This window comes from Limulus polyphemus, unplaced genomic scaffold (assembly GCF_000517525.1).
Source record: "Limulus polyphemus unplaced genomic scaffold, Limulus_polyphemus-2.1.2 Scaffold1989, whole genome shotgun sequence".
Taxonomy (NCBI): Eukaryota; Metazoa; Arthropoda; class Merostomata; order Xiphosura; family Limulidae; genus Limulus; species Limulus polyphemus.
Window position 1 is genome coordinate 133,490 of NW_013667599.1, and position 19,441 is coordinate 152,930.

Genomic DNA, 19,441 nt, shown 5'->3' on the forward strand with positions numbered 1-19,441 from the left:
TTTGAAAACAAAGTCATGCATTAAGTTATAAAGTTTTTCTACAATTGATGAAGATGGCAGAAAGTATACTTGGTATTTTTAAAATCTTTTCTTAGGCATTCTATTTCAGTGCCAGTGTTTTGCTTTCAACTTTAAGTATATAAATATATTTTGTAACTGTAAATTTTTCATCTTTACTGTTTTGCAGCTTACATTTGATCTTGTGGTAATATATTATACTCAGTTTTAATGTTACTAGATCCTTTTTTTTTCCTGTGTGCCATTGGAGATGTGGTCTCTACTGAAGCGGCATCGTCCAACAGTGCTCTTTTTTTTTCTTCTTCTTTCTTTCCCATGTAACTTCTTTCTTTTATATCTCCCAATATCTTGCACACACGGAATAACTTATTGAGCACTGTTAATTATGGCATATCTTCTGCGTGATTGGAGTTGCGTCATCAACTTAAATTTATGCATATTGTTTTGCAAATTGATAGATACACATATAATATAACTATTCTTGCAAAGGAAAAGGTGTGGAAAACACCTCATTCAACTCTAAATATAAAACTTGTTAATAATGTAATTGATTTACATTAAATAGATATTTGTATTTTTCTGCTAAATACAATAAAAGGCTTTATTATCTGGCATCTACGGGTCTGGCCAGTGACGAATGGGCAAAAATTCCCGTTAGGAAAATGTTTCTCTAACAATATTTTTCAGGAAAATTTTGACACCTTGTTAATGTTCTAAAGTATACTATTTATACATAATCTACAACAATAACAGTTTTAAACAATAATAAAACCTTAAACTGTATAAAATCATTTATAAGTCCAGTATTTTAAATGCAACTCACAGCACAGGCAGCTAACAACTGAAGCTGATTGGTGGGAAAGAACTTGAACGAAGCTACAGCGATAGCACTAAGTTACAATGAGCAATTATATTTGGAGATATTAAAGTTTCTGGTTTTGAAGATGCCTGATAACGAAGCTTTAAATGTATATCTAACTAATAGAGTTTTTTTTTGTAAAAAGTAATACAGAAATTGTAAAAGACTTGAAAAGTTATCCCTTCTTTGTGTAACTGGAGGTCAAAATTGTTACTAACTCACAAATATTATATAAGTTTGAGGTGACTCGTTTAGAGGACCTTGACTTAAAGATTGATTTTAAAGGAATGCACTTTTCCTTGTAGTTGAAGCACCTATCTTTTTCATCTCAGAATCACCACAATATTCCATTATTGATAAGCCTTTAAGGAAGAATTGCATCTTTTTTTTTTGTGAAAGCTGATATTTAAATTCAAAATGTCAAAGTTCCAGTGATCTTCCTTGTTCTTAGTATTTCTATTCTTATGTAAACTATTGAAATAATCCATTACTACAAATTTAGGGTAACTATACATGTATATGACATAAAGCATTGTGTAGGAGTAAGGACCATTTGTTTGTATGTAGGTTTTAAAATTGTCTGTATGTCTCTGTGGTTATTGTGTCGTAAATAATGTGTAGTCTTATAAAACCAGTTTGAGGATATTTGCTCCCATTGTACAAGTTAGGCATGATAATGGCTAGTAGAAACTGTTAATTTATCGTTAGCTTCAGTAGCCATGATAACGGTTAGTAGAAACTGTATATTTCTCCTTGACCGTTAGCTTCAGTAGCCATCTTACAAATCTTGAACTGTAACCCGGGCTGCTAAAAACGGGTCTACACACACAGGTGGTGGTATTTAGTAGAAACTGTTAATTTATTGTTAACTTCAGTAGCCATTGTACAAGTCTTGAAGTGTAATCTGGGCTGCTAAAAAAACAGGTCTTCGCTTGGGAGAGCTCTGAAAAGTAAAAATACACTACTGTAGCTCTTATAATTAAAATTCTACCACTTCATGTTAACATTAAACACTTCTTTTAAGAGTATAATTGTAAAATCAGTTTTGAAATGATAATGTGAAACACAAGACTAAAATAATTCATTTTTACATAAGTTTTTTCTTCCCATTGTTTTAGAAATTGGGTAATTATGTCTGAGGAGATATATAAATAATATAGATGTAACAATAAGATATTCTGTACATATAATAACGTGTAAATATATCTATCTATGTGTTGTGTGTAACTGATATTCATGAGTAGAAACTTTCATATTTAAAAAACTGACTCTTTTGGGCATGTTTTTTTCCTTGTCTCGCACCACTGTGTTAACTACATCATTGATGTACAGTATACCAATATTACTATTTTAATCACATTTTTAGATATATTTTATGAATATATTTTTTTAGAAATTATATTAAACTAAGAATTCGGTTGAATTAATGTTATTCTTGTCGCAGATACATCCGAGCTGTAATCGTTTATTTTGGTTTCAGATATAACAGTAGGTATGAGATAGGATTTAAGGTTGTTTTTTTTTGAGCAAGAAACTAAAACTTATTAGAAGGTGGTTTTTGTTTTGTTTTTTATTATAATTGATTGAATTAAAATTTTACCACACATTCCTTGTTGACATTTTTTGAGTGGACTAGAAAACTAGTTTAAAGATTGTCAGCAACTGGTGAAAATATCTGTGCAGTGTTGTTATAGTTACTGGCTCTCCTATCCTGTGGGTTTAAAGTTTATGTTTGGTTTATTTAAGGCAAGGCTGCCATGCATTATGCTTGTAGATGTTTTGCCAGAGATGTAAGCATTTTTAGCATCCTTTTTCTTAGGGTCTGTAATTCTTGTTCTGAAAGCACTAATAACAATTAATCACTGACTTGGACGTGGGTCTCTCCAGACACGTTGTGCGTGTGATTTAGTAAAATGCAATTCTTCGTGGTCATTTTTGTGCACGTTTTGTTCTTATTGGTTGTAGTGCTTTAATGGTGTTAGGTGGGGAAAAAAATACCCTGAAGAGCAACCAGTCAAATCGAATTACCAAGACGTAAGCCTTTTAATGTGAATTTCATCATTCCATTTAGCTAATGAAACTATTGGTAGTATCAGTTAGAATGTAACTTAGTCGTAACCTGTCTAGTACAACTTGTCAACTCTGTTTCTTGGTAATATTGTTTCACTGTGGTCCTTTGGTATTGTTTCATTATATATAGAAGACATACTTTGTACTGTGTTGTGTGTCCAACATTTATTTGTTAAGTTTTAAGCTACCTCAGTATCTTATTATTGTTCAGAAAAGACAAAGGCTTCAGTAGCTCCGCCATTTGCCAGGGGAAATCGATTCTGTTGTGACTTTCAAGACAAATATTTATGTACACACACACACGGCTGAAATATCAATGATCGGGTTATAGTTATATCTTTGAAATGTTTATTTGAATGCTTTATATAACTGATGGAAATTATACTATTTTATTGTGTTTGTACTTATCTACCCCATTTCCTGAGGTCATAGCCCAGAGAAATACGTTTTGCTAACCCTAACCCTGGCAAGTGGGTTATGAACATGTTTTCCTACTTTACAGATAAACAGGTTAAAGTGGAACGGTTATTTTTCTACCAATTATTAAGGATTCAAATGAAATTCGAGTTTGAAATCTAGTAGTTCTCGTTCAAAGAACAATGATGTTCAGGTTTTTATAAAATACGTACGAAACTGTATACTTAAACTCATGAACATCTTTTGGATCAATAAAAGTTTCAAGTCCCATGTCATTGTTCATCTTTTTTTTTAATTTCTTCATATGAGTATGATTGCCATACTACGTTATGGTCAGGTACGGTACACCCAAGTGGAGTGCTGGAGGACGTTGATACTTTCGTGTCCGTGACAGTCACAATGTACAGATGATTTAAAAACCTCAAGAGACTAAATCTCGATATTTATTTTTAAATTCCTTTAGGAAATGATGGAAGATAAAAATTAATATTGACTTTTACTTTTAAAAACCTGGTAAGTGAAAAGAACACTGGGACTTTTTCTCGTGTTTTATTTTAAAGAGCATTATGCTAAGTAACATATAATGAGGATTGAATTATATTTATATCCATTAAGGAGAAATTGCTGTGTGTTTTGTTCACCAATTTTTAAGTACAACTGAACATTTTTTTCTAAAACAATCTTTCCAGTTGTGGTGTTTGTGTTGCCGTGACTCCCATCCTTTTCAATAAATGTAATCTCCTCAGGAAGATCTCACCTAATGATTTTGATTTTTCAAGATGGACAGTTTTATTTAGCTCAGCAAATCTTATTCAAAGTACAAAATAAACCTTCAGCATTTATTCTAAATAAATAATGAATTTTTTGCTTCACAAAAGTTAAAATCATGTTTTCTAGATCTAAGTTTCCATTTGAATCCTTTCTCTGGACCTTACATACATTTAATTTTTTTTATGAATTTGCCTACATAAGCCCCCCCCCCCCCCCCCCCAGTGGCACAGCAGTATATCTATGGACTTACGGTGCTAGAAACCAAGTTTAGATATCCGTGTTGGGCAGAGCACAGATAGCCCATTGTGTAGCTTTGTGCTTAACTTCAAAACAAACAAGCCTACATAAACTACCAGTGGTATGTCTGCAGACTCACAATGCTAAAATCCGGGTTTCGATACCCGTGTTGGGCAGAGCACAGATAGCCAATTGTGTAGCTTTGTGCTTAACTTCAAAACAAACAAGCCTACATAAACTACCAGCGGTATGTCTGCAGACTCACAATGCTAGAATCCGGGTTTCGATACCCGTGGTGGGCAGAGCACAGATAGCCCATTTTGTAGTTTTGTGCTTAACTTCAAAACAAAACTCTTGCTCCCCCAGTGGCACAGTGGTATGTCTGCAGACTCACAACGCTAGAAACCGGGTTTCGATACCCATGGTGGGCAGAGCACAGATAGCCCATTTTGTAGCTTTGTGCTTAACTTCAAAACAAACAAGCCTACATAAACTACCAGTCCAAGCTTATTGTGTGCTTCAGAAATTCTTCAGTTTATGCACGTTTACTTATAGTAGCATGTTCTTAAGTTGGGTACATTTTAACAACAGAATCTTGTCTGCATATCTTATGAATGAGTTAGGAAACTTGCATAATCAACCATGATTGTTCCTTACTAGATAGTGTAGTGTAGCACTGCCTAATTGTGTTTAATTTCTACAAAAACCAGATCCAGTTGAGTTTTAGAAGATAATGTAGTGTAGCACTGCCTAATTGTGTTTAATTTCTACAAATCCAGATCCAGTTGAGTTTTAGAAGATAATGTAAACATTATTGAGTTACTATTTGGGAGGAGGGTGATGTAATCAAAGCAGTCTTAGATCTAATTATAACATTTACAGCCTTTAGAATAATAATAATTAAAAAAAAAACGTTTAGGATCTGAGATCTAGCAGAAATAAAGCATCATGCTTTGCCTGTATCTTTGTTAGTATAACACATTATCAAGTCTGGCTTACCAAACGTTGTTACAGTATGAGCTAATTAATCTAGCATAGACTGTTTTTGTAAGTATAACACACTACCAAGTCTAGCCTATTAAACGTTGTTACTGTAGGAGCTAACTAATCTAGCATAGACTGTTTCTTTTTTTGTAAGCATAACACGCTACCAAGTGTCGCATTTTTATTATAGGAGGTCATTAATCTAGTTTAGTCTGTATCTTTGTTAGTATAACATACTACCATTGGAAAACAAAAGAATATGGATCAACTTGGGGTAACCAGAACCACCTAGGAAGAGACCTGCAACGAGTCGTAGTAAGCAAAGTATGGTGTCTTACAACAGGTGACAATCCACGAACACAAAGGCAAAAACCGCTCACGTATACCAGGCAACAAACAGTACGCAACACAAGAAAGAGTTCCACTTTGATAAACGACATAAGTCGCGTGAACACAAGTTTCTTCCCAGAAACATCCTTTCGGTAGTCGCATATCTTAAGCAGCTAGTAAATGACACAGGTATTCATGCTATGTCATACGAAGACATACCAGTTAAGTCGCCGGATGTAACGCAGCACCTCTGTGCAATTGGAGTATTGAAGTAAGTGCTGGGAAACCGTTGTTCTCGTACACTAGATGGATTATGGAGAGACATCACGAAGCAATGGTGTACTTTGGATGACAGCCTAACAAAACTAGCTTGTTGGTTCGCCAGTTCTTCTGAATGATAATAAATTTATTTCAAAATAAAAAAACAATAAGAAATAAATAGTCGGTATTAAAAGTAAATAAATAGTACTGTTATTGGTCCTTACCCTAAAAGTCTGACTTATGAGTGATGTAATTGAAACTGATAATAATTATAATTCACTAACGTAATCTAATTTGCATCATGACAGTCATTGCTCGTTAGGGTTGATGATATAAATAACGCCTTGACCACTACTTGGTCATATTCCTGCCAGCCTAATGATCCCTAATATTGGGTAAAAGGCTTCGTCGGCACTGGATATTGCAGATGTAGTGTAGTTGATATATATTCTTTACCCTAACTCATAAGTTCTTAGAATTACGACAAAGTTTTTTTTTTCACGTTAAATAGACGTGGCGATATGGATGCTAACGACGTTGCAAGGCTCCAAAATCGTTTTAATATAACGTGCTAATACTTTGTACTAAATAATAATTATAAAATTTAGCGTTGGTTTAGTCACACAGTAATTTTGTTTAATTATTTCCACTGTGAACAAATGCTTTTAAAAATTTAATTTCTCTATAATCACGTGACTTAAAAATTTAACGTAAGTAATGTGCTATTGACAACTTCCCAAAAGTGAAATTAGGAAGCAAAATATTTCTGTTTTGTTTGTTTTTGGTATAAAGCTACACAACAGACTATCTGTGTTGAGCCACTGGGGACTTTTTCAAAATGTGGGAGTTCAAGAACTCAAAGTTATCTTTTAGAAGTGAATGATTGAAACAAAATTAAATGTTGAATACATTGTGGGGAGCACTGAATTGGAGAGCATATTCAAAGGTCTTTTAACATTTCTTAATTTATTTTGTTGCTCAGTGCTCCAATAGATGGCGGTATAATAGGTTATTCAATTTTCCATCCATTTGTTTTAATTATCTTTTCATTCATGTTTGTACAAAATGTAACACTTTTTTTTATAACGTACGCAGTTTGCAGGAGTAATTTTATTATTGGTACTTTTTCGAGACTATGAAATATTTCAATGACAGTAAAAACGTTTTTATCAAAACTTTCTGTGACCGCCTCTTTAAGCAAAAAAAAAATTGATACTTTATTTTGACTCAGTGAAAACTTTCTTCTCGTGTTCTACTAATTTCACAATGCATGAAACTTTTATTTATTTAGCACAGTTTTACACAGTGGGCTATTTGTGCTCTATCCACCGCGGGGAATCTAACTCCGGATTTTATCGTTTTTAGTCCGTAAGTTTATCGCTGAGTAATAACGCGCAGTTAAGTAATACACGTGCTAACATTTGTTTGTTTTTGGTTTGATGTAGAAATATTCCAACACATTTTAATATTTTCAACTTCTAAGGCTTTTTAACCAAACGGTTTTTTCCCACTTAAAGATATTTCACACATACTTTGACATATTTAAACTTAAATCATTATAACATTCTATCAATAAAGTTGTAGCTGGTGTTTGAAAAGCATGTCAACAGAAGTCAGAAGAAAAGCATGTCTTGCCATAAGAATGTTACTATATTGTTTGTTATGTATAAAAGTTTTGTTTTTAAGTCTTTTCATTACATTCATGCTAAATAAATAAACGTTATTTGGCACGTTAACAATATTGTACTCATTTATATGATGCTACTGAAAATAAAATAATAATTCAAAAATGAAATGATAAAAATTAATTCATTAAAAAATGTCTTGAAATTAAAAATTACGTCTATGTAAAAATATGTTTATAAATATTGCAAATTATTTTGTGGTATTTCCCCTAGTGGACAGGTAGAGAACTAAATTATATAGTCTAAAGACATTACACTGGTTGTACGAGGTTGGTTAAGACTATAAAGGTCTAAAAATATTTTTTGAGGACTGCTTGTGTTGTTGTATAACTGGTTGCTAGCGAAAGTAACTCGATGTAAAGCAGTTGGAAAATATGTAAATTTACGTCACTACAAAGCTGTTGAGTGTCAGTTGCAAAACCGAATCAAGACAGCGTCAGTTTCCAATTTGGTGGAGAGATCTGTATTGGAATGCTTGCAGCGCCATATCCGATAGAAAGTTGTACTATTCGTGTAACTATGTGTCGAGTGTAAGTTATGGCATTTATTCTCTTTAAGTTTAATAGTTCGATTAAAGACGCGGGAAGGACACGCTGGTCACGTGAAACCTCAAGACTCGTATTAAAAGCGGTATGACCCTGACGGGCGGAACCCGAACTCTTGCAGCATGTGGCAAGCTGTCTCTACATTATCGGCAGCTACCCACACACGTTTCAACTTTTAACAACAAGTGTAATGGAATCCGTACCGGAGACGGGGACTTCCCATGTTTTCAGGCTCGATTGAGCTGGTGTCAAAGTTTCGGTGAGTCTTGGTGCAAAATTTTGTATGAAGTTTGAGATAGATACAAGTTTGCAAAGATAGGTACATGGCTAGTTTCAGAGCTGGTGAGGTTTAGTATGTAATTCATGTCAAATTTCTGAAATAGTCGTTAGAGTAAAAAAAAAAAAGCAAAAAAACATGTTGTCCTCTAGGTGTTAAGTGTTAATTTTATCCCGTGTTTGAGATGACAACATGTCAGTGTTTCAAAAACAGTTAAACGCAGCATACTTATGAATTGGTAATTTTAGTAGGTCCCACAGGAATATCTGACTCGAATTGTGAAATGAGGCTGAATTCTAAGCTGTCTCCCAGCAAGAAATAAATACTCCTTCAACCCTGGTTAAAAATAAGTGTTAAAAAAGTTAACTAATAATTTTCTTCTCGGTATATTTTAGTATTGCTTATAATCACGCGATGTGAAAGAAAACTTTGACCCAGCGGCAAATTCTAAATGCCTGACAGTTTGTTAAATATTGTTGTGTCAGTTTTAGGTTAAAAAATCATTGCTGTGAGACCTCTACGGGTTTATGAAAACTGTATCATCATTGTCGTCGGACTGTGTATTTTGCGAGACCTGTACGAGTGTATGAAAACTGTATTGTCGTTGGACTGTGTATGTTGCGAGACCTGTACGAGTGTATGAAAACTGTATTGTCGTTGGACTGTGTATGTTGCGAGACCTGTAGGAGTGTATGAAATTTGTACTGTATTGTCGTTGGACTGTGTATGCTGCGAGACCGAGACCTGTAATGTTGTTAGATTGTTTATCGTAAAAAGTAATCGATCTTTCAACTAAAATAGTAAACATTTTTACCGTGTTTTGTCACATTCTAGAGAAACAAGTACGTCTCAAAAGACTAACTAATATTAACTTCCAAGTTGAGCAAGCTGTCTACTTAAGATCGGTACTAAAAAATCAACCTGGTCATCAGTATAACTAATTACACTCTTTGTACATTTCTACGTATAACTGAGATGTATACTTTCTCTGTTAACGATGTTTTCGGCCCTAATGATGCCTGTTGCATGTTTCGAATACTAAACGCGCAGAAGGGAAAATAAAATAAATAAATAGACGTAAAAACTTAGGTACAAGTGTTATATACTGTAGTAAATTGAGGTTTGAAAGTTATAATAACTAGTATTTATTTTTAGTGGTAACACTTTTTTTTTTTCATTCTTGAAAATTCGAGATACAACCAATGTATGAATTTACTAAAATGTGTAAATATTGTCTTATTCGATAACACGAACAGGCCTGCTAATGTGGATTTTCAAAATGTAAAATATTTATAAACGTTTGAAAGTTCACAGACTTCACCCCCACCCCTCACTTCCTCCGAACGTTTTTGGAATGAAGTATTGGAGCCATCGCTCATTTGACGGCACTCAATTTTACTCGGACTCTACACTCTAGCGAGGACTTGTCGGTTTAACCTAGGAACGCTAGATATCGCCAGTCAGGGAAGAAGGGAGGGCCCTCAAAGCATGCTCGCTCAGAAACAAAAATTACTTCAGGGTTTAGTGACGCTTGTACTTACCTACCCCCCTGCCCCAGCAGTCGCGTTTCTTGATATGCCGACTGGTAAAGGGGAATTTTAAGGTTTTCGTAAATTTTATAAGTATCGTAAAATCCTGTTAAATATTTGTAAACTACCAAAACAAAAAAAAAACAGCCGGATGTTGCTTTGCCTTTACACCAATGAAGTATATACGCTGGTTTGCAGTTTAAGCACAAAGGGTTATCTGTACTCTGCCCACCACAGGGATCGAAACTCTGTTTTTAGCGTTTTAAGTCCGCAGACATACCACCGTGCCACTAGGAGGCGAAGTATATATATAAGTTATATTAAAAGCGGCAACATTTAGATTTTAATTCGCCTCCTTTACATTTCTTAATTAAATAATAAAAATATTGTAAAAATGTCATTTAGTAATAGAAAAATTATCCGTCCTTTTTTTGTTTTTATCGAGATAGTAATGTTACCAATAAATGTGATTTTATTTTGAAGTTTGAAGCTTAACTCTAATTAACTATACAAACCTGTCAAAAGGAGCGTTCGTTTTAGAGAAATGCTACCCGAGTAATTATTTTTTTTTATTTATTGTTGTTTGTGATCTCTTCTGGAAAATGATTGCTAATTTGAAACTGGTTCTATGTACGTTATTTGAAGGAAGACAGTCTTCTATTATAATATTATAATTATAGTAACATGGTTAAATTTACCCGGTTAACTCTTGGATCAAAATCATATTCCGTATATGAGTGATTAAATTAACTAGAAGTAACGTTAACTTCAGGCTGTTCTTACAAGATCGCCACCTTTTTTATATCACTAATAGGTAGCGTATATAATTAAATTTCTACGTCTATCTATATGTTTTTAATTATATTTTACAGATATATAATATTTTAAGTATGATGACGTAATCCAAATCTGCGAAGGTTTACCAGTAAGTTTTTTTTATTAGTCATTGCTTTGATTTTATGGAAATGTTGTGTACAAAAGGGGGGGGGGGGGCAATTATCATACTTGAAGTAAAACGGGCAAATAACCCCACTTGACGTTTTCTTAAGTTCACCTTGACATGACCTAATGCCGTTTATATGTTTTTTTGTTTTTTTACTTTTTTGGAGTACATTTAAATTATTAGGTTTTTTTTGTGAAAAATTGGAGCATTTAATCCAGAGAGATAGTAATTCTTGAGAAACCAACTTCGAAATGCAGTGTTGTTTTTCTTAAGAAATTTACTTACAATTAAGTAGAATTTTAATAGTAGAAAAACAGTTCTTCGATGTAAAATAATTCGCACGTATCCTCTTTTCTCATGTTTGATCAAATCTTGGCCTGTATTAGACAAGTTGCCAGATTTTTTTAGGTGCGCAGCGCCCTCTCTTGTCTCCTCGACTTGTTATTCATTCTACAAATGTTTGTTTTCGAATTCCTCATCATTTTGAATACCAGCAGATACTCTATTAAACTAGGCTTGTCCCCCGGTGGGACAGCGGTAAGTCTACGAAATTACAAAGCTAAACTCCGGAGTTCGATTCCTCGCAGTGGACATAGCAGATAGCCTGATGTAGCTTTGCTCTAAAAATAAACAAACTAGGCATAATTATTATTTTTTGTTGCTGTAGAAATATACAAAATGAAACATTAAAACTATATTTTTAAAGGGTTCTAAGCCTCATTTTTCTCGCATTGTTCGTCCGAGATTCGGCCATTCTATTTACCTCTCTCCCAACGCTATAAATCATTCCGAAATACCAGCGTGACACGCTGTTGCTCATACGCCCGGTTTTTTATTTCGTTCATTGCACGTTCTCCTATCGTTCTTTGGCTCTCAGTTTTTGCCTCATGCCAAAAAAAATAAAGCATCCTTCCAATCTTTACTTTTTGTTTATATCAACTTTGTCTGGGATCCTTCATTATGTCTGTAATGAATCAATGTAATTGTAGAGAAATAAATTTTGTTTGTCAATATATATATATATATACTTCTTAAATACAGTTCTTTGCAACACGTACACGTTTTTTGTATGCATTTTTCAATGGGCGCGGGTTGCCCCTATGGGTGAATCCTGGATTTCGAAGCTGACCTACCGGGTTCAATGTTATAAAATGATCTAAGCTGTGGGCATATTATAAGAGTGACAGTCGAGTCCTTAGTGTGGACGGTGTGCTGCTAACTAGCTGCCTTCCTTTTGGTCAGTAGTTCAAAAACTCGATGCTTGCCCTTTTTTATTTATTGAATTTTTTTAACTAATACAAAATCACTTACAGTAGCGACATCTATATCTCTTTGTTGCCTTTATTATATATACATACGAACAAAGGTGCCTGGCAATACTGGGCTTAAGCAATTATGCTTTTAATGGGGGTGTTGGCCCCACCCTTCCATTATGTTGAGCTGTAGCGTTCGTCCTATATAAAGGTACCCTTTCTACCCCGCCACTAAAAGTCACTTTTGTTTCGCATCGGCCTCACGTGTTTTGCTACCGACCTTCTCTAACAGTTGGGCCTTAATTCGCGGACTTTAGTCGGTAAAATAGAAATATATATAGTATTTATTTATGTGAAATAAATCCACAGTACAGATGAGGCGCAACTTCTCTCTTGATGTATTTCTGAAAGGAATTCAATGACTAAGTATATCTGCCTCTTCGTTTGAAAGTGGGATGAAACATCGAGGTGATATTGCCATTAGATTGTGGCCTACTTCGCTTATGGTTGTTGCCTTTTCTAAAAAATATGTAATTTAAATGGACCATACTGTGTTCTTTTGACAGAAAAACTTATTTTCATCTTGCACATTTCTTGCCATTATATATTTCTCCTACAATAAAGTAAATGAATTTTATATATATTTAAAACTCAAAGTTCCTTTTCTCAATTGCTTGTATATACCTGTGAATCATAACGTCTTCTTTCCTTTATTTTTTATTACTGGTCTCATTCTAAACGTATTCTCACGTGGTTTCACTGAGGTACACTAAGCAAAAGTCTTGTTATGACAATCACTTGAATATGAAATCGAGGTAAACCAAAACTATAGTAAATGATTTGATTGGTCGACACTGCCACACCTCCCAATATAGCTTAGCTTTCTGAAAGGTTAATGTTATATCGCATACAGCAAATAGTAGTTAATATATTTAGTTATTGTTGTAAACTAGATTCCTAAAGTTTTAATTTGCATGCTAGCTAGAGGACGCATGATGTTAAGATAGGCCTAAGAAGTTCTAAGATGAAAGATAGTCAAGAATAGTTAAGAGTGTAGAGTTATTTGTGAGAAAAGAGTGGTTTCGAGAAAATCGTAGAGTGAATCAGTGTGTTAACTAGCGCGGCTACTTAGCGCAAGTAAGTTGATTTGATTTTACTTTAGTCCTACATTGTTAGGATTGAATTTCATTAGGAACGTAGACCTAAAACAATTAGCGACAGTGTACAAGTGTTTAAACTTGTGAAACTTTAAAGGAGGAAATGAGCTAACTTGCTATGGTTTAAGTAGACTGGACTTTGAATTATTTTTACCAGATAATTTAAAATAACCCACCATTGGAAGAACAACGTCACAGCGTAATTAATTTTTCATTATATATTTATTTTACATTATTTATCGTCAAGATATACATCATTGTAATCAAAAGGTGGAAACTTTAGCCCATAAGAGCTAAGTCGTAATCCAACGTCCACCTTTCTTTGAAGAAATAACACCAACTTTTAAATTTAACTTTCTTCCTAAAACTTTACATTAAGTATGTTTTAAAGACGCTCATAATTCGTAAGAATATTTTTGTAGTCGCCGATAAGATTGTTCATCACCTATCGGAAGCAGTGGCTAATACACTCATTGTAGTCTCGCAGAATTGGCGAGAGTTTTGTTAAAATGAGATCATGTTATTGCTTTTACTGTTATTATTATTATTATTACACAGTTGGAACATCGCTCGGGCTTTTGCGTAGGAATACACATCGATTTTATGGGATTTGAGGATTTCCATCTGGCGAAGAACATCTATTATCTTGGAGTAAAATAAATCCGAAACGTTTTCCAATAACAACATTGTGTTGTAATCATGTTTCACCTATTAAGGCATATTTGTGCCGTGAAAACTGGAAATAACCAATGGTTTCAAAACCTTTACGAAAGTACTATCTCTAATGTAAACAACCCGTTGGCAGTAATGCGTATGACGTAGGGGAGACGATATTCAAATTATATCCTTGCCATATACTTCTTGTAAATTACTCGTTAAGTAAGATGTTTTGGGTCATCTTAGTGCTAGTTTTTGGTTATTATATCAATTTAGTATTGTTTATTTCATTTAATGAAAGTTATTTCTGTATTTGTTCGTTAGTGCTAACTTTGAATCATGTGATTGAAAGTAGTTCCAAACATTGATTGTAATTGCGTCCGAGAGTATTTTTACTAGGTACGACGAAAAAAACCTGAGCAATGTTTCGATTAATTTTAACAAAGATGTACAGTTTCTGGTGGGTCTGTAGAGTAGAAAGGATTACCGATCTGATATGTGAAGTAAGGTATAAGAAACAGCTTTCAGAATTCGTTGTAAGGTCATCCGTGCAAGTTTGTACATATAATTGAATTACTAATGAAAAATACCATTAACTAATTAGTGTGTTTTGGCACTTATGTATAGAGCTAAAATCATAAATAATATTCAACGTTAAAATTGATGCACATTTAAAAACATTTTATTTAGGCCTATCTATGGCCTATGTCCACTTTACTAGTGAGCCTCTGGAAGAAGTTGGGGTGGCGGTGGATGTGGTAAGCTTGTTACTTTTTCTTGACGTTCAGACAACATTTTAATATCCGTATAATAATTTTTAGTTTTGAAGCAAAAATAATTTGTTCGGTTATTTTTGAATGTAAATCACGAGGTTGGCCATAGGGAATTACGTCATTAACACGCTACAATAATCGCGTGAATCCTATAATATTGCATAACCCTTGTTCCACTGACCTATTTTTTGAATTAGTTGGTTAAATATTAAAATTATTCTGTACGTTTAAATGTGTAGTACAAGATCGACATTGTGTGACCGACATGACGAGTTACTGTATCCAACTCGATACAAAATAAAAAATAAATTCATATAATAAATGTCCCTCAGTTGATATAGGTTGAAATAGTAACAAGTTTTTTATTAAGTTTAAAATTATTTCAATTAATCAAGCGCATTGGGATCGAGCCTGATATAACCTGGTGGTTAGAGCGATCGACGTCAAACATGCTCGCCATTCTAGCCATTGGGTTGCTATAATGTTACAGGCAATCCCACTATTCGTTGGTTAGATTAGTCCAAGAGTTGGCGGTGTGTGTTTCGCTTTCCTGTGGTCAGCTGTTCAAAATTAGTGAACGCGGAAAATATCTCTGGTGCTTTGCCATAAACAAACAAGCATTTGGATTTGTATAAGCCTAGTGCCTTTAGATTTGTCCTTCTGTTTCGCATTTAATTTCGTAACTAATTTAAGGTATATGAAAAAAAGCGAGAGAAAAACTGTTTCTCATAGAATTATTATTTTGTTAAACCTTTAAAAGATGAAAGTTTATATTCTCTCTCTCTTTTTTTTACTAACCTGACTGATATGTTCTCAAAAAGCTAAATAATTTTTATAAAGAACGACGTCATATGCAGTGTCAGCCTCCGTGAAAGTTATCGTTTAACCAAGTCTTTGGATAGGTGGCGCTTTAATCAAACACTTGTAAACAGATGTGGGTCTGTGGCAATTTTTATATGCGGGCGCTGATGAGAAAACGGGATAGGTGGCGCTTTAGTCAAACACTTGAAAACAGATGCGGGTGGGTGTTGTTGACTAGCTAGCTGCTTTCCCTCTAGTTAGGGCGCTTGATTCGCAATCTGAGGGTCGCAGGTTCGAATCCCCGCCCCACCAAATACGCTCGCCGTGAGGTCGTTATAATGTGACGGTCAATCCTACTATTTGTTGGTAAGAGTAGCGCAAGAGTTGGCGGTGGGTGGTGATGACTAGTTGCCTTCCCTCTAGTTTTCCACTGCTAAATTAGGGACGGCTAGCGTGGAAGCTCACAAGTAGCTTTACGCGAAATTTAACAAACATATTGGTTTAAGTGCATATCTACTGTTATGTGGAATTTTTAAAATGTCCAGAAAGTTCTAGGTGAGTGTCTTAAACTTGTGTTCATTCTGTAAAAACGCTTTTGGATAAGCACTTTGCTCAGAATTTGTAGACACTTAAGATAAACTTGAAGAGGGTAAGATATGTTTTCAATTGATTTTAACAAGTAAGTGAACGAGAGCTTTAGGTTAAAAAAAAAAGTAAAATGCATTTTCTGCTAACATTTTGAGTATTTATTGTGGTTTGGTTTAGTTCTTAGCTTGCTCAAACTGTGAATCTGAGGGTTCATGGCTCGTGTTCCGCTGCTGCTAAAACACGCTCGGTAACCAAACAGTTGGTGGTGGGTGTTATTGGACTAGCTGTCTTGCCCCCTAGTCTAGTGGTTCCCAATTATTTTCTACACTGCGCTACTTCAGATGATTACCATAAAGTCAATGGTCGGTCTTGAGCTTGTTGGGGAATATACCATTCCCCAAATACAGTTTTCCTTATTTGTGAGTATCATAATGATTAGCAGTGTGTAATGTTTCATCGTAGTGCGGACCACGAGTCAGTCTTTCGAGGGCCTGATGTGGGCCGCTTGCGGGGGACTACTGCTATAGTCTATCAGTTCAATATTACAGATAATTATGTACAGATAGTCCCTGTGTAGCTATGCACGAAAGTTCTAAGACAAACAAACATTTCAAGTCTTTAGGGTTGAAATGATCAAATCACGATTATTATTTTTATTTACCAGGAACAGTGTAGAAAAAAAAACGTATTCATCAGCCTATACACCGAAGCATACATCTCTTTGCTAAGCCTACTCTGGTATGCGGAGCACGCGGTCTCCTGGGGTAGAACGTGAGCGAAATCAAAAGCTTGTACACCTGGACCCCCGCTTACTCATATTTTTGAAAAGTAGACAGATATAACAGACATGAAGGCTGGACGTAAGAACAAGAGTTTACCAATTAGAGTCCACTTGTATCATATATGTAATCCTGAGACGAGAAACACTTGATCCGAGATAAATACGTTACAATACATAGAAAGGTATTACGTGAATTGCTGAATTGAACATGTTGCGGCGAACAGAAGGGTATTGCATAAATTGTTGGACCGTTCTTGGAAGGCCTTTCAGTTGTTCAAGTTAGGGTTTGGATTAATATGGATAAGACCCAACGTTTATCCAAGACATTTTCACCACGTTGACCTCTTTGTCCATAAACTGCAGTCACTGTGCCAAGATGTCTCGTTGAAGGAAGCTTGAAAGGTTTAATTAGTTCATGTTTGTCATGCGTGTGGATCACATCAGTGTATCGCAATGTTTTTTTTTTTTGTGTTTTGTTTTGTCACTTTTGCAGAGATCTATTTGACCAGTACTCGCTGAATATTCAACATGAATACGGTTGAATTTGACTAGTGATGGCAATGAAACCACTCAAATATTTCAGCTGGTTGTAACTAGTTTGTATATGTCGAATATATTAAGTGTTTGTTAATGTGCCTTGGAACCAATTCACTATTTTCTCCGAAAGGGGGCCGAAGGCTGCCTGGAGATGGATCGCCTGTTTTAACCATTTGCATCACTGTATAGTAGTATATTATCTACTAGTCAGTCATTAGGCGCTAAAATGACGTCATATAAGGCACGCTTAACGTTGCAATTTGTATTGTTGTGACGTCAGTAACACATGCGCATGCCATGAATCACGAGAAGAATTATGCACTTTATATGTTATTACACAGCATAACATATGAACTTGAAAAGCAAGAAATAACTATTTGTTTACTCTTAATTTATAAGTTTCCAGGGGCGGGGGAGTTACGATTGATTGGAAAAAATAATTTTTGCCCAGGCTTCTTTTTACTGTGATGACCTGAAGCGATTGTAAAATTTAAAAACCTGTCCAAAAACCCCATTAAATGCGCTTGGTCTTGTATATATCGATTATCTGGATCTCATTAGATAATGGAATCGGTAAATAAAAACCTAATTCCAAAAAACAAATGCAGCAACACAATATTCCAAAAATACCTTTCGATATAAATAACAATTCGCTGAGTAGGTCACGAGAGTACGCCTCGTGTGATTATAAATATACATAATCTTCTGCTACATTAATAGTATCTGTACGTCACTGCTAGGGAAGCTGGTGTCAGTTTCATCAAACACACACACACACACACATATATATATTATTTTTTTATAATTAAAATATAAATGATTACTTATAAGGTGATTTATCGTTTTAATGCAACTAAAAATTCGTAGATAAACTAAATAATAAAGGAACGATAACCATGAAAAAAAAACTTGCTATATCACAGTGTATATAATATAATTGACAGATCATACCTGATTGAGTATCCTTCTGAACAAAGCAAGCTACTTTCAAAAGTCGGAAGTAACTAAATATTAACCCTATAATTAATACATCTAATGTAATACACTAGTCTAGCTGGGAGTATGCAAAGTTATAAAACAAAAAAATTATAACGAATACAACGCACTGATTCATCATTTGAGTACCATAGCTATATACGTAATATATATATATATATATATAATCAGTTCTATTAATGAAACTAACAATAAAAGAAATAATGGGATATAACTTACGTATAAAACGTATGAAAACTAATGTTTGTTTCATGCACAAGAACCGATTCCCTTATCCCTAGAAGGGCGCTTGGTTAGGGCGCTTGACTCGCAATCTGAGGGTCGCTGGTGATCGCCCTTTCAGCCGTGGAGGTGTTATAATGTGACGGTCAGTCCCACTATTCGTTGGTAAGAGTAGCCCAAGAGTTGGCGGTGGGTAGTGATGACTAGCTGCCTTCCCTCTGGCCTTTCACTGCTAAATTAGGGACGGCTAGCACAGATAGCCCTCGTGTAGCTTTGCGCCAAAGTAAAAATAAAACAAACTATCCCTAGAAAAAGGTGACACCAGTCTACAGATATATTTGACCAGTGTTGGTTGAGTGGAAGAGAGCTCTTTGTTACTTTCTTACCTTCTGTACAATGAGTGTTGTGAGATCATATACTAAAAATAAGGAGACATCTTTAAGCATGAATCTGTGTGTTCTTCCGTAATGAACGTCAGAAAAAAAACATTTACACCAGAGGGAGCTGTTATCTGTATCTTTAATAACAATAGTTCTATACTGGAACAGGTTTAATTACGAAAAACGTGATATCACTATTTTACTTTAAGAAAAATAATCTTATAGGTAAAAATTGGATTGTTTTCTACTTACTCGGGTAAAATTAAAGAAATTGATAGTTTGCACCTGTGTATTGAATGTAACGCATAGTGCTATTTCATCACGAAAACAAGAATAATCAAAATTCATTAGAACTTCGAAAACTAAGTAG